We start from the raw sequence: 17,769 nt of genomic DNA, 5'->3' as shown, positions 1-17,769 counted from the left end.
GTCAGTTTTCTGTCACCTTCTCTTCCGGTTCCAATTGAAATCGTCAACTGTTTCCACCACTCTTCAAAGGTACTCATGGGTTGGTTCAGTGCTATCGCTGCTGATATAGACAAACCCCAAATTTCTTTCGCAGCCTTGCAACGTAGGAGACAGTGACAAATGGTCTCTTGGAAATCGTTAATGTAGTAATTTAAGAACAGGAAGTTTTTCATGGATAGACTTCCATATAAATAATTGAATCTTGTGTGGCATTTTCAGGCTCCATAGTCTTCTCCAAATTGCTGGGTTTTGCACTGCCTGTGGAAATTGCTCTATTGGGGCATGAGAGAAAGCATATGTAATTTGATATCCAGAGGCCACATCATATTTTCCATTCTTATTCCATGCCCAAGTGATCTTGTCAATTCCATCTTCATTCAAACTTACGGCGCAAATTCGAGCAGCTGTGTCAGGGGAAAAAAGTGTGTTTATCAGCTCCAGGTTCCAACTTCTAGCATTTCTCAATAGATCTATAACTCTGTAAATTGTTACTGCTGGATTATTGGTAGGATTAATATAAAAGGGGTATGGAGGGGGCAGCCAAGGGTCTTGCCAAATACGTACTGATTCACCAGTTCCTATACTCCATCTAAGCCCCTTCTCCACTACCTTCCTTCCTTCTAATAAACTCTGCCAGCTCCAAGAAGAATTAACGCATTTTTCTGCTGTTAATGCCGATGTATACCAAAAATACTCAGCCTTTAGGATGCGAGCCAGTAAGAAATTAGGATTAGTATTAATCCGCCAAAACTGCTTACCTAGCAGTGCCAAATTCTGAGCTTTCAGATCTTTGAGGCCAAGACCACCCTTTCTCTTTTGTCTAGTCATTTTGTCCCAGCTGATCCATGCCATCTTCTTCTCTGTTCCTCGTTGACCCCACCAAAACTGTGTAAACATCCTATGTATTTCATCTAGAAGCATTTCTGGGAGTTTGAAACATGATAAGGTATACACAGGAATTGCTTCCCCACTGCCTTAATAAGTACATATCTTCCTCCTGCTGACAATAAATTCCTCTTCCAGGCTTGTAATTTCTTTTGAACTTTATCTTTAATAGCTCCAAAGGTAGCCTTTTTGGATCGTTGAACGATAGATGGGAGACCTAGATACTTATCTTGCATCCCTATATGCTGGATACCAAGCCTGTTAGCTAGTTGTAGTCGTAGAGAGTCTGCTGTGTTTTGGCTGAAAAAATTGCTGACTTGCTGAGATTGATTTTTTGCCCACTTATTCTTTCATATGTTTCTAGGAGTCCTAAAATAGCATTGCATGATTCTAGAGATGCCTTACTGAATAAAATAGAGTCGTCTGCAAAGAGAAGATGATTAATAGATGGACACCTTTTATGGATCCTAATGCCTTGTATAACCCTGTTTTGCTCAGCCTTGTGTAGCAAGAAGGAGAGTCCTTCTATGCAAAAAAGAAATAGGTAGGGTAATAAAGAGTCTCCTTGGCAGATACCCCTTGTTGGTTTAAAATAACCAAAAGGTTGACCTTCCACAAGAACCGAGTAAGAAACAGTTGTGACCACCTCCCGAATCCAAGAAATCCATCTCTCATCAAAACCCATCTTCGTCATAATAAACCATAAGAAACTCCATTCAAATCGATCATAGGCTTTACTCATATATAATTTAATTGCCATTTCATTCTCCAAACCACTCCTTTTAGTTTTTAGGTAATGCATGCATTCATGAGCTATTAGTATATTATCAGAAATGAGCCTGCCCTTTAAAAATGCACTTTGATTCACACTTACTATATTATTCATGAATGGCTATAGTCTATGCACCAGTATTTTAGAAATAATCTTATAAAAAACTGATGAAAGACTAATAGGTCTAACCTGTGTCATATCTCTGGCATCTGGAATCTTAGGGATTAGGCAAATTTGGGTGTGGTTAAAACATTTCAGGATTCTTCCTCCGCCAAAGAAACTGCAAACTGCCTTAAATACATCTCTGCCCACAATATCCCAATAGAATTGGAAGAACTTTGCCATGAATCCATAGCTCCTTGGGGCGCTTTGTGCATAAACACTGAATGTTGCCCTCTTGATTTCTTCAAAAGTAACCGATCTCAGCAACCTTCGGTTCATGTGAGCTGTAACCGAAGGATTGAAATCCTCAAAATTCATACTCGGATTAGTACTTTGTGCCGATGAAAAAAGCTGTTTAAAATAGTCCTCAGCTACCTTGGCAATATTTTCCGGAGTAGTGGCAAGAGTACCATCCGCTCCAACTAGTCCCCAGATTTTATTCTTCCGGTTTCTAGTTTGGAACTCTTGGTGAAAGAATTTTGTATTACGATCCCCACTCTTAAGCTAAGTGCATCTCGACTTCTCTCTCCAGTAGCTTTCCTCTGCTTTGTAAGCTTCTTCCAATCTATTTTCCAATACATTATTTCAGAACCCCATGGGTACCCTCAGTTCTCTGCGCCTCTAGTTTGAGAGTTAGCTCCTCAATTTCCTTTTTAGAATTTGACTTATGTTGCTGCTGCCAAGTTACCAATTTGTGTCTGCATAATTTGAATTTTTGGGCCAATATAAACATGGGTGATCCCTGGATTTCTGTCTCCTAAACCTCCAAAATCAGCCGTCTAACCTCATCATTTCTACACCAACGCTCCTGAAATTTAAACCGCCTTTTACTTTTCCATGTGGGTGGGTTAGAATCCAACAAAAGGGGAGAATGATCAGAACCATTCTCATATAGTCTTCGCACTACAGCCAACCCGTATTGTTCCCTCCATTGCATACCGACCATCACACGATCCAACCTCTCTCTAATCAGTTCATTTCCTCCTCTTCTATTAGTCCATGTGGGACTGCCTAACATCCCTAAATCAATTAGCATATTATCATCAATAAAAGAGTTGAAGTTTTCCATTGAGACCTCAGATCGAGGATTCCCACCATCTTTTTTTCCCTGATTTCTAATAGCATTAAAATCTCCTAAAATTATCACTCTTCCATCACAGTGTTGAATAAGTGAAGTTAATTCCTGAAACTGCCCCACTCTTATTGCTTCGTTTGTGCTAAGATACACCCCAAACAATCTCCATTCTAGGTTGCGACTGTTATTCTTAACAACTGCCTCAACAAAGTATTCATTATGTGCTTCAATTCTCACCTCCATGTGTTCCTTCCATGCCAAAACTATTCCTCCAGCTAGCCCAGATGGATCTACCGTTTTTTAATTGCTGTACCCACATGACCTGATCTTCCTTTCTACCAATCGAGGCTGATTTTTCGTTTCATATAGAAAAATTACATCGGGGGAGTGGGATTGACAAATCCCTTTCAAGTTGTGAACTGTCGGGGGTCTCCCCAAACCCCGACAGTTCCACGTGAGAATTCTCATGGTGATTTGGGTGCCAATGTTCGGCTGGCACCCTCCACCATCTTCAAGTCCAGGTTAGTCTTCTTTTCATGCAAATTCTGATGCTCTTCATCCGCAACTCCTTCTATCGCTCTTCTTTTAACCCCACTAATAGTTCCGACTCCATCAGACCCTTTTCTAGCCATGCTTTTGAGTTTTTTGAACCGTCCAGACGACTCTACTATTACGGTGTTGTTCGACCATGTTTCTGACAATAAACCAGTAATCCTTTCAGCCTTCCCATCATTTCGGTTTTGGGAACTTGGGCTCCTTTGGGTGTCAAAGAGGACAAGAGAATTTTTTTCAAGCGGGACATTTTCTTTTACACTCCAATCATCATTCATTTTAGAGCCCCTCCCAGGATCGCTTCCTTTAGCTTTTCCTTCCACTTTAAGTCTCATAAAGCTTTCGATTAAGCAATCAGGTGTAGGTTTCTTCCTCCGGCAGTTGCTGCCTTGCTGGCTTCCTTCCCCTCCCGAGTTTCCACCGCTCTCTTTCTCTTCCACCCTTACACCAATTTGATCGGCTTTCAACCATTCACCAATCCTATCCTCCTTTATAATGTTCAACTTCGAATCCTCCATGAATTGTAAGCAAGTTTTATGATCATGCCCTATTTTTGCACAATAGGTGCACACAACTCCCAGCCTTTCATATCGAATAACCACCTCCAGAATTTTTTTATCTGGACCAGCCACCTGCAAAATGTCTTTCACCCTTCGAGTTGTGTCGACCTCCACTCTTGCTTTTATAATCCTTGATTCTCTTCCCCGTACATCAAAGAATCCTACCTCCTTCACCTTACCTATCCCTTCACCTAATTTTCGGGCCACTTCCCTAGTTTTGTAGCTTTCTGGCAAGCCCCAGAATTGGATCCATACCAGCAGACTTGTGAGCACCTGATCTTCTATCTTTACCTCCTCCTTCCATTGTTGAACATGAAGCGCAAAATCTTTAAATAACCAAGGAGCTCCCTTTTCAATTCTCATAGCATATATCTCCTTTGCAAAGAAGAATTGAAATTGGTTGTGACTAATCGCATTGACGCGAAACCCATCTGGGCGTCCCCATATCACCCGCAGAGCATTCTCCATAGTTCCAGCTGAAAAAGATTTATCCTCAAAAAGTCTTCCAATAAGACTATTAAAGCATGCTTGTATCCCTTCCCTGATGTCTTCCTCTTCCAATTGTATCACCCCCTCGTTCTCCTCATCGCTCCCTTGTACTACGCTTTGCATGGCTCTACGTAATCCATATTTTCTATGTGACAATGTGACTGTGGTGAGAGTCTATGACTCACAGTGGTTATGGTAGAACACGTTGACCTGACGGCACCGAAGCTCTTTTAGGTCAAAAATCCTAGCAGAGCATAGTTAGCCTCTGACGGCACATAATAGTTTATTACTTTTATTTTATCTCAAGCGTCGTAGTTTAATGTCTTCTTTAGCGTCAAAACGCATACGATATCGTTTTAATATGTTCAGCATGGCAAAATTTGAGTCCATTGGTGCACTTTTTTAAATTTAGAAACCAAATTGTAATAATTAAAAGGTCAACGACTAAATTAGTTCAACTTGCCAATCTCAAGAATCAAAATGAGGTTTAAGTTATCTTTTAAAAATTAATTTTTATAAATTACTTTTAAAATATAAAAGATTTACTAAACCAAGCCTAAGAATATATATAAATAGAATCAAGTTAGATTTAATTTAATACGAATCCGACTGTAATTTTTTATCGGATATACTTCAAAAGATCAAATCCAGTTTGGAATTAATTTGAAATAAATCAGATTAAATTGGATTTACTAAATATATAATTAGTGTCTAAATTTTTGTAGAAAATAGAAATAAAGAAAATCTGTTTCAAAAGCTAAACAGGAGTATCAAAAAGAAATCTTACAATAAATCATTATCTAGTATAATCAATTTCCATAAATTCGCCGAATTACGCACGTCTCTCTTAGTTAAAAAATCCGCTACTGAATTAACAAATTTTTAAATTAAGTCGACACAAACAATTTTTTTTTTGTGCAAAATTATAGCAATAACATTTTGTCTTCACATGAATACATGATCTCTTCGATTTCTTCACGGTTCACAATCGCATGATGAGCTTCATAAATTTTAAGATTAATCTTAATGATATAATCTTAATATCAAATTATCCGCAAAATAAGTTGTGTTAGTAATAAGTCGTGTTAGTAATGATAGTGGCTCATACCCATTTGCCCTGTCACATGTTCATTGCAATCATCAATTTGACTCTTAATAATGGAACCTATGATCAAGTTAAAAAAAAAATCATGAACAACGTAAATAATAAATTAAAAAAAAACGTTAATTAATTTTAAAAATTAAATTATAAATTGATTAGATATAATTTTTATTTTGAATATGACTTTCAATAACTATAAACCTTTCTTCTCACATCCGCACTGCGCCCCATCCCTACTCCCAACAATCCCCAGCGTCTCTCGCGAACCATCGCATACGTTTTGGGTTCCTCATGCCTCCGAAACCACCGCATGCATCCGTGCTTCGGCGCACCTTCCCAACCACCGCACGCAGCCCAACTTCGTCGCACTTTTATCGCACCGCTGCAGGCAGTCCAGCTTCATCTTCCATCGCGCCGTGGCAACTGTCTTTGCCCCTCACCTCTATTGTGTCGCTGCACGCAGTCCAGCTTCGTCCTCTATTGAGCATGCAGATGTTTATTTTTCATGCAAATGGGATGTGTGTTCTTAATGCAAATAAAATGTTTGTTTTTCATGCAAATGAGATGTTTGTTCTTAATACGGACGGCTCACCTGCACTTGGGGTTGGTGATGGCGGCAGACGGCGGTACTTGGGAGCTTTCTTGCCGGCAAGGGAGACTACATGTTGGGATAGGTGACGGACGGCTGGCTGCGGTGAAAAGGAGGTTTGGGTTAGAATGGGGTATAATTAGGTCAAAGTGAAATTAGTAAAAATGGTGGGTTTAGGATGAAAGTGAAATTGAATGGTTAGTGGACCTGAAATGTGGCCCGTTGTTCACGTTTTTTGCATCTCTTATTGTTCATCTAGCGGAATTGTTTAAATTATAGTTGCGGTTATAAATATGATCAAATTTGTAATTGTGGCAATTTTAAGTATTTTTAACTCTGGTAATACGAGGAAGACAAAAAAAAACAAAAGAATCAGAACTAACCTTATTTAATTTTTATTAATTATTATAACAATTAATAAATATTAAATAAAGTAAATTTTATCTCTTTTTAACTAATTTTTTTAGGGTAAAAAACGCATATAAGCCAAGGACAGATTTTAATTACGCAATTCAGCCAAACCAGATTCTCATTCATCAATCAACCAAAACACACTATAATGTAATTCGAAGCAACAAAATTTGAATTAGATTTCTTCATAATTCGAATCAACTTAGCTCGAATTACGACCAACCATTGCGCACAAATAGTTCGAATCAAGTTGCCACGAATTACACAACCATAATTCGAATTTAGTCAATTCGAATTACATGCATTTCGTGACATAGGAGAAGTTCGAATGGTATCAATTTGAATTACTCTTTTTTGCATGTGTGCCACTGGCGGAGGAGAGAGAGAGACTTAAAAGTGTTGAAGATGAAGGATTGAGAAGCTGATCACGAAATGCATGTAATTCGAATTGACTAAATTCGAATTATGGTTGTGTAATTCGTGACAACTTGATTCGAACTATTTGTGCGCAATGGTTGGTCATAATTCGAGCTAAGTTGATTCGAATTATGAAGAAATCTAATTCGAATTTTGTTGCTTCGAATTACATTATAGTGTGTTTTGGTTGATTGATGAATGAGAATCTGGTTTGGCTGAATTGCGCAATTAAAATCTGTCCTTGGCTTATATGCGTTTTTTACCCTTGTTTTTATTATCAAATATTTCATTTTAACTCTTACAAAATGAGAATGTTGGCATGTTTTAACCTTATCAAATGCAGTCTAATGCACAACAAATTCATGTAAAGAAGTGCAACACACCAATTGTAAGGGGATTCTATTGTGGACCACAATTTTAAAAGTTAAAACCATGGCCCAATTTTACTTCTATTACACCAATGTGAGGCATGCATTATAAAAGTAGACCATATTGAGCCTACATACTCTAAGAAAGCTCACGTGGGATCAGAAAGTGGAACATATTATAGAAAAAATTTTAAATATTTTTAAAATAAGAGAATTTTATGGTGTTAATGGTGGTTGTAAGCATTACATGCTTATATGTGGTGTCATGGTTAGATGGTGACGCGTGGAGCTGAAGATAGATGTCAATACGAAATTTGTGAAGTGACTCCATTACTTCTATTTTGTTGCTTTGTTGAGATTAAATAATTAGGAGGTAATCATTAAATTAGAGATGGTTAAGTGTCTCAACATAGTGGAAAAAATTATCTCTGATAAAGTGATAAGTTACAAGGCATGCAGAAATGCTTTATTGGAAATGTGGGGCAATCCACCAGATGTAGCAGTCACTGAGATAAGATTAAAGAAGATACTTTTCAACTTTAAAGACAGGAAAAAAGGGTTACAAATACTTCAGAATGGACCGTGAAATGTGAGAAGCAATCTGATTAATCTTCAACTTTTGACAGAAGGTGAATCTGTGTTTGAAGTTAATCATGATTTTATGGAATTTTGGGTTCAAGTTTATGGTATTCCTGTTGACTACATGAGCAAGGAAATAGCCATTCATATTGGGAACATGTTAGGAGTTGTTGCTGAAGTAGAAAATCTAAAGGTGGATGGAGTTCTTAGGAGATCCTTCTTGAGAATCAGAGTAGGCATTAATATAACGAAGGCTCTTCCAACAGGATTTTGGTTAGCAAGAGAAAAATCGTCAAACCTTTGGGTATATTTTCAATATGAAAGGCTACTGGAGTGTACTGCTACAAATGTGGCATCATTGGACATGAAAAGAAAAGTTGCAAAAATCCAACAGCAATGACGGTTTGGGATCCAACAAAGCCTAGATACTTAGCAGGTTTAGGAGTTAGCCAGGTTCGATCTACTACATCCATGGGTGGTGGTAGCTTAAGACAAGAAAGATGGAAAGAGCAAGTTGTGAAAGAAACAGCGCGTGGATAACAAAGCATGGGAAATGGGAGTGAGGACAGATAAGATACTGAAGAAAGTATGATCAGAAATGAGCAGAATTTGCAGCATGAATTAAAAGAAGAAGATTTCTTGAAAAATCAATTTGTGGAAGAGAATGAGAGAGAAAGAGCAAAGGGGTAGGTAAAAAAAACTCAGAATATCCCAGATTTTCAGGGAATGAATACTGACCTAGAGGAATTAAAGGCAGTCTATGTAATGGATAGTTCAGCAAGAGAGATCAAGAAAAATAATATAGAAAAAGAAAGACCAAGCCAACAAGAAGAAGCTGAAGAAAGATTTCGGCTAAATATAGACAAAAGGCCCAATAGAGAAATAACTCATGTTCAACTAAGCAAGCAGGCTGGAAGGGAGCCCAACATTAAAAGTCCAACTAATTTGATCAGGAAAGAGTTAACCCAAAGAGAAAGAAAGAGTCTAGATCAAAAGAAACTTCACAGATTTGAATCAACCTATGAAGCCCACATCCCAAGGATAACTGAAGATGAAGTGCTGCTTCGCAACAACCAGACAAATGACAGTAATAGAGAAGTGCAGGCTCAAAATACAACTCCAGCATTATATAATAATTCTGACCTGATACACTCACGCTGGAGTTATAGGAACAACAAGGAGAAGATGAGTGAGAACAAGAAAGAAAGCAAGAAAGAGATATACAAATAAGAGTATAAAGCAGAAAGTGGAGACATGTATTATGTTGAATTAGCAAGCGATGACGAAGAGGAATGAGAGAAGATATTGGAGAATAACATAGGGTCATCAGGATGGGAAATTGAACTAGCTAATTGTATGCAACAAAGTTTGAAACTTAAAAGGAAGAGAGAGAATAGACGCATATTATAGATAGCTGGAGCAGCCTGAGAGGACGATAATCAGAAAGATCCAATGCAGATCAGCAAGAGAATCAGGAATTATGAGGAAGGGGTAGCAGAATGGGATGGAACTGAAGAAGGAACAGTGGACTGGAATGCAGGTAACAACAACAAGACTGAGGAGGCGAGCCTAAGCATGCCTTAAATTCAGCCATGAATCTTTTAAATTGGAATTGTCGAGGAGTGGTGGCATCCTCGACAATGGCTGAATTAAAAAATATTTACAAATTTAGCAAGCCGTTAGTAGTTTTTTTTATAGAAACTAGAGCTAAGGAAGGTAAAATTAATTCTATTAGAAGAAAATTATGTTTTGATAAATCCTTTTTGTGTAGAACTTCGGGGCTTGTCTGGAGGTCTGTGTATTTTGTGAAAATCAAATGTGAACATTAATATTTTGTCGTGGTGTGATAATTTTATAAACACTCGGATAAGTATAAACAATGGTGAATATTGAAAATGTGTGTTTGTGTATCGTAATCCAATTTTCAGGAACAGGAAGAAGTTATGGAGAAATTTAACAGCCAATAATTGGGATTAAGAAGAAGCACAAATATACATTGGAGACTTTAATGATGTTCTAACACAAGAGAAAAAGGTTGGTTTACACCCAAAGCCTAGAGAGCAAGATGAAGAGTTCAGGAAGTTTGTAAATGAAAATAGGCTCATGGATTTGGAACTTAAAGGAAACAAAATTTACTTGGTTTAGTAACCCAAGAAATGGGTTCATAACTAGAAAAAGACTTGATCGATCCCTAGCAAATTGGCAATAGAGGGAAAAGTTTTAACATGCTATTTTAGAAGCCCTCTCAGTGATAAGTTCAGATCATTGTCCATTAATGCTGTCTACTAACCCGAGGAATAAGATGAATATGCATTTTAAGTATGAGACTTTTTGGGAAGATCATGAGGAATGCCACAATATTATTAATAGGAAATGAAACAAAGAGATCACAAGAGGAACTGCATGGACTAACATTATTCAAAGGATGAAAAATTACAAAGAGAAACTGAAGAAATGGAGCAGGACCACTTTTAGAAGGGCTGACAAGAAAATTTTGAAGATGAAGGAGGAGCTTAAAAGTCTACAAAATTCAAGCTTGGAAGAAAATAAACAGCAGCAGATCAATGAGATAAAAAAAAGAACTTCAAAAATATGGAAGTAAGAAGAAAAATACTGGAGACAACGATCAAGGTTAAAATGGCTTAAATAGAGAAATAAAAATACTAAATTATTTCACGCTACTACCATTCAGAGGAGATATAGGAAAAGAATAGAAAGATTAAAGAATTCAGCCGGACAATGGATCCAAGGGGGTGATGAAATTTTAAAGCTAGCTAAAGAACATTTTTCCAAGTTGTTTACTTCTGAAAAGAGAGAAAGTTTACAGGAGTGCATCAGAAAAATACCGAGAAAGGTAAACAATGAGATGAATGAGGAGATTCTAAGAAACATAAGGGATGGTGAAACAAGAGCTGCGGCCTTTAGTTTGGGGAGTTTAAAGGCCCCAGGACCAGATGGACTCAACAAAATATTTTACCAAAAGCATTGGAAAACTGTGAAAGAAGAGGTATGTGCAGTTGTAAAATTTTTTTTGAGGAAGTCATTATGCCTGAGGAAATTAGTGAAACTACTCTTGTCCTTATTCCAAAAACAAATAATCCAAAAAATCTTTATCAGCTAAGGTCCATAAGTTGTTATAATTTTATATACAAGATAATATCTAGGCTAATTGTGGTAAGGTTGCAAAAGATCTTGGACAAGATAGTGTCCCCAATACAAAGTGCTTTTATTGGTGGGAGGCTCATTCATGATAATATAATCATTGTACAAGAAGCCTTTCACAGGTTGGAAAAAAAAAGAAGAAAAGATGGAGCCAATGAAATAGCGATCAAGCTAGATATGAATAAGGCTTATGACAGACTTGAATGGGACTTTCTTGAAGAGGTTTTCAAGGCCTTTGGCTTTAATAAAAAGTGGGTGAAGTTGATGATGGGATGTGTAAAGAGTGCAAATTATAAGATAAAAATAAATGGCAACATGTCCAATAAGATTAAACCTCAGATAGGTTTGCGACAGGGGAATCCATTATCTCCCTATCTATTTATAATGGCGGCAGAGGTTTTTACTATCCTAATGAATGAAGCTCAACAGAAAAATTTAATCTCTGGCATTAAACTTGCACCAACAGTCCCACCTATAACACACTTACTTTTTACTGATGATTGCAATATTTTTGCTGAAGTTAAGGAAGAGGAGGTTTATCAGATTATTCAAGTCCTTAATAAATGTACTAAAGCCTCGGGTCAGCGTATAAATTTGGAAAAATCAGGTATTTCTTTTGGAAGTCTCATTCCTATTCAAACTAGGGTCAACATAAAGGAGATCTTGGGTATGACAGCTTGGGAGAACCTTGAAAAGTATCTTGGATTACCAGCCAGATGAGGAAGATCAAAGAACAAAACTTTGGAATCGATAGATGAGAAGGTTATTAATAAAATGGAGGGATGGAAGGAACAATTGTTGAACCAAGTTGGTAAAGAAGTTCTTATAAAATCAGTGATTCAAGCAATTCTAGCATATACCATGAATGTTGTGAAATTTCCTAAAAATTTCTGTAGGAAGCTTAGTGCGAGAGTGACAAAATTTTGGCGGGCATCTCCAGAAAAAGAGAGTGGTATTCATTGGAATAGTTGGGCAAAAATTTCAAGGAGCAAAGAGGATGGGTGCTTAGGATTTAAGGACTTTGAACTACAAAATCTATCCCATCTAGCAAAACAGACTTGGAGGATTTTAACTAATCCGGAAGCCATATGGGTGAGAATCTTAAAGATGGTATATTTTTTCAATAATAGTTTTTGGGAAGCTAGAGTGCATAAAGGTGCATCATGGGTATGGAGAAGCATTTTAGAAGGCAGAAATTTTTTTAGACGAAAAGAAAGTTGGAGCATTGGAGATGGATCTAAAGTTGAAGTTTGGGGGGACAATTGGGTTGAAGAAAAATATAGCTTGAAAGCACCAGAGAATGCGAGGAGAATGAAAGTTAAAGAGTTGTTAGTTGAAGGCCAAGGATAGGATGCTAATAAAGTTCACTCCATTTTTCTGAATTATTTGTCTGAAAGAATACTAAGAACACCTGTTAGCTTAATGAATAAGAAGGATATATTAATTTGGCCTTATAAGATGGATAGACTACACAGTCAAGAGATGGTACTATGCAGCAAAAGAGGAGAAAAGAAAGGAAGAGGGAGAGAATGCATTAACTAGCACAGATCTTAAAGCTCTTTGGAAGGAGATTTGGAGAATGCAAGTTCCACAAAAAATAAAATTTTTTCTCTAGAAGGTAGCACAAAACATAATAGCAGTCAATTCCAATCTTACTAGAAGAAAGATCAGTAAAAACCCTAACTATATGATATGTATAGGGGCAGAGGAGACAGTGGAGCATGCTCTTTTATTATGTCCTTGGACCAGAGCAGTTTAGTTCGACTCACAAATTCAATACATACCAACACCAATCTTGGTATCATCTTTTGGAGAATGGTTCCTAGGAATGATTAAAAAATTTAGGGTTGGAAGTGAAAAGCAGGCAGAAGAAGAAATAGCCAGTTTAGGTTTCTTATGCTGGCCTGTGTGGAAATCTAGAAACCAATTTGTCTTTCAAAATAATGAAGTCAATTCTAAAGCAACTATAATTATGGCAAGGAGAATGGAGGCATACTTTAGACAAACTAGAGACATATAGTAGAAAATACAACATAGAAGGAAAACAAGTTATCCGGAGGCCTCCACCGAAAGAATGGTTAAAAATTAATGTAGATGCATCCTTTTGTAAAAAAACAGGGGAAGCAGCTTCAGCTGCAATAATCAGAAATAATATGGAAAGCATCATTACAGGAGCTACATCAAGTTTCAAAGCCAAATCAAGTTTAATAGCAAAGGCCACTGCACTCAAGGAAGCTATCATTATGGCTAAAAAGTTAATGCTTGAAAAGACTATTATAGAATCAGATAACCTTATTCTTGTTCAAGTAGTAAAATCAAAAGGAAAAATTAGGAAAATTGATGCAATTCTCAAGATATTTTTATACTTTTGAATGATTTGCAAGATACAGGATTGACCTGGACGCCAAGAGAGAGAAACAGACTAGTTCATGAGATCGCAGCCAGGACATCTATGGGCAGCTTAGGAAACCAATGGAGATTTAACCCATCCACCATAAATTGCAAGTATTGTGAGAAATGAAGGCAGAGTCAAAACATGTTGAGCGAGCTATAAGCCTACCATACCAAAACAGATTTGGTTGTGCTACTCCCTTGCTAAGTCAGAGGGGTAGCCTGTGAAACCAAGGAAAGGATTTAATGTTAAAAACAGTAAAGACAAAATATAAAGTAATCATTGGGACCTCATCCTATGAACAATCATGATAGACTAGGTGTTGTTACGGTGACGGGGCGACGGTGATGAGGTCGTGCCGGTGAAAAACGCGAGGACAATTGGGTGCTGTTACGGTGAACAGAGGAGGACAACTGATTTGCCAAGGAGAGCAGCTGCAAGGTAGGCTCGTTTTTGTCTCACGCGCAACGGGAGAGGGAAACATAGGTTTAAAATCTAGATCGGGTTGGGAATAGAAATTTTGTTTCGGATCTGGGCCAGGTTGGTGGCCTGGGTCTTTGACAGAAAAAAAAAAAGAACTGAGAATTCTGACCTAAATGTATGCTTCCTCTCGTGATTCTAGTGGAATCATTGCACCTCTAGTAGTAATTTCAATTATTAAAAAAATATATTTTATTTTAAATTAACATTACAAGTTAAATATTATTGTAATATCAACACTATTTACATTAATAAATTTTGATATTTTTATTTTGTTGTATTATATATTATTTGATTGTAATAAAAATAATACCAAAAATAATTAGTCTTAAGAATTTTAAAAGATAAATTTTATCGAAAATAAAATTAATCTTTTAAAATATTATAAAATAATTTATAAGTCGTAACTGTTTTTGTATAATTTAAATAAAAAATCAGTTTCTTAAAAAGAAAAATCAGTTTTTAGATTAAAAAATAATTTTTAAATAAAAATAAATTTTTATGGGCAAAAACTATTTTCTTTCACGTAAAAAATAATTATTTTTTTAAAATTTAACTTTTATTTAAAATCAAATTGTTTATTAATCTAAACAATTTTTTTTAACGAAAATGATATTTATTTTTTTAGTTAACCTTAATTATATGTAATCCTACCTTTTAATTAATGAACTTAAACATAAAATAATTATATTTCTAGTTTTTATTTTAATATAAATACTATTATATAATTTTTTTATTAAGATTTTTAGCCCTTCTAAAAATTTCTTTCAAGTTCCGCCACTAATAATATATACTTTAGTCTATCGATTAAAATATTCATTTATAATTATTTTCACTTTTAAATTAGTCATAATTATATTAATGTTTTAAAAATAAAAATGTTAATACATAATATATACTTATTATTATTGTAATAGTTTTTATTTATCTTTAATATTTTAACTTGTTACAAAAATATTTAATTCAAAACTTTTTATATATTTTTTTATTAAGAAAAATATTAAAAATAATTAAAATTTCTTACGTCAATAGTAATATATATTTTATATTGTTAATATTATTATAGTAGTCAAATTAATAACATGAGGTACACTTTTTATTATATATTCTATTTATTTTTTTCTTTTATCATTAATAATGAAACATATTAAAAATTTAATTTTTTTGTAACAAGTTAAACTATTAAAAAAAAATTCTATTTTCACGAGTTGCATTACCCAAGCCTTTTGAATCTCCATGCAAATCCTAATAAATTTGACTAAAAATACTTTTAAACACATTAAGTTTATAAAGAAACAGTCCACTAAATCCACCCACTTTATCATACTTAACTAACCAAACTATTATCTTTAATCAAACTCTTAAACAGAACGGGAGTCATTACACTATACGTAATTGCGTATAGACCATCCACGTATTTTGTATTAGTGCTGACATTCTGACAAAGAGTGACAGCATACTATGTTGATAATTCCAATAAACACGATAGAATTTTTTTTTAAATATGAATATTCTAATAATTTTAACCATTAATTTTAATTAATATAATATATATATATATATTTTTGATAATTGAAATTAACTACTAAAATTATTAAAATATCGATATTTTAGAAATAATTGAAAAATGAGCTTGCAATGTGCATTCTTTACATTTACTCTGTTTTTTGTACCATCTAATATGTGAATTGTTCCTAGGTCAAACATACCTATATAACATTATATTCATTTATAATTGACCTAAGAAACATTCATAGGCTAAACAATATGACAGTGCACATCACATTATAATAGCAGTCTAGATTCCTTGAAACAATATATACTTTTGTATCTTCACTATTATGTCCCCCTCATGCTTCTTTTCCTTGGGTAAGAAGTAAGTGCATATCATTGTAAAGGAAAATATATCAGGCAGACTATATATATTATATGCTTTAATTTTCATGTTCCCTTATATTAGATTCTCCAATAATGGCTCTGATTTATTTTTCTCATGCAATAATAGGACTTGTTGCTACGACATACTCATATGTCTTCAAAAGTAATTTAAATTAATATATTAAATTAACATTTTGCCTTTCCTAACAGTCTAATATTATAAATTTATAAATACAAATTCATTTAATTTTAAGTTATTAACGTCATATAAATTAAAATAGAAAAATATTAGAGACTAATACTTTTTATTAATATTAGCTTTATATTATTAGAATTCAAGATATATGATTTAGAATTTAGAATTTAATATTTAAAATATAAAATTAATTAAATATTAATAAAAAATAATAAATTTTGTTGGTCATATATATAAATAATTAAATAGTATTATATATTACTCTATAAAATACTCAATTAACACTTTTATTTAAATTATTGAAACCACTACAAGCTGGAAAATTATTTTGCACTTTTGCTTTATCAATCAATCACTCATTTAAATTCTCAGAATGAAGAGAACATTCATAATATGATATGATATAATGTGATATTAAAGTTTTTATTATTAAAAAACTTTCGAACTCCTATGATGTATTATCGGTATTAAATATAAAATTATTTTTGTCTCTTTGTCCAACAAATAAATTCTCCTCATTGCCTGAATAAACCGAATAAAACAGAAGCTTTTAACATGTTATTAATTCGGGAGTGTCCGTTGTAGATCCTAAAGTTTGTGTTTTCGTGTCGATTGAATTATTGGTATATTCAAATTATATTACTAAAAATTCAACTAATTCAACCAAATTCAATAGAAATCCCATAAAAAAATAACGAGTACAATAAATTATTTTAGTAGCCTCCTAAATATTTTTGACAAAATAATCGGGAAAAAAAGATATTATGACCTTTCAAAAATTAGTTTTGTCAAAAAAAAAAAAACACTAAAATAATCAGAATGATGCATGCATTTTTGTTAGATAAAACTAATTTCAAGAGGTTATAATATGTGTATAATATCATGTCTTTCTTTCAGAATTTTTTCATCAAAAATAGAATTTGTAGAGAAAAGAAAAATATAACGAATATTTTCCTCTATATATTTTATCTTTAATTAATAATTCTTCATAGGTCTTTTTGACTGAAAACAGCTTGAATAAATTAAAATAATTTTTTTAAAAAAGTATAATTTATATATAAATATATGTACAATTTAATTTATTTTTAATATATTTTATATTTTAATATATATTTTATTTTAGTGATTAATTTTGCCACCAACTATAAAGCAAATGACTCCGCTGAGCAAATGACAAGCAGCCAAGGTGGTAGAGTGCCACCCCACAAAACATCATATACTAATTAAATAAATTAAAAATAATGAAATTATGAATTAAAAATACATTATATACTATGATTTCTGAATTAATTTGTTATAGCCTTTGTACCGAGAAAGAGAATGAATGGGTGATTGATTTGATTATGATTGCTTTAAGCATATACATCCAGATTCTTCTTAACCGGCCAAGCCAACAAATAGAATTGAAAGGGGCCATACCTTGATTATGAATTTATGATCCCATTATAATAAGCTTTTTTCTTTCAATGTTTAGACAACCCCACTCCCACTCACATGATCAAAAACCACCTTTCCCTTTTTAGACTACATCAAACGTAGAAAGCTATTAAACTATGGTCAACACTGACCCTTCATGTTGCAATCTTTTTTGGCTGGGTTTATTTGTATCAATTTAAAGATGTATGTGTTGATTGGGGGAAAGTATTAAATATTTCGGATTT

The 17,769-nt window shown here is 34.2% G+C and overlaps 1 long non-coding RNA gene across 1 annotated transcript; it reads right to left on the bottom strand.

Annotated features, from left to right (window-relative positions):
- Positions 1 to 5,504: 5,504 nt before the first annotated feature.
- LOC110264543 (uncharacterized) lies at positions 5,505 to 6,349 on the bottom strand. Its single transcript, XR_002350720.2, has 3 exons — positions 6,229 to 6,349; positions 5,838 to 6,113; positions 5,505 to 5,699 (listed from the first exon to the last, which is right to left on the bottom strand). It is a non-coding gene; the product is annotated as an uncharacterized LOC110264543 (long non-coding RNA).
- Between the last annotated feature and the right edge of the window lie 11,420 nt (positions 6,350 to 17,769).

This window comes from Arachis ipaensis, chromosome B7 (assembly GCF_059453495.1).
Source record: "Arachis ipaensis isolate K30076 ecotype BB chromosome B7, ASM5945349v1, whole genome shotgun sequence".
Classification (NCBI taxonomy): Eukaryota; Viridiplantae; Streptophyta; class Magnoliopsida; order Fabales; family Fabaceae; genus Arachis; species Arachis ipaensis.
Note: the sequence above shows the minus strand (reverse complement) of the source record. Positions and strands in the feature narration are given on the sequence as shown.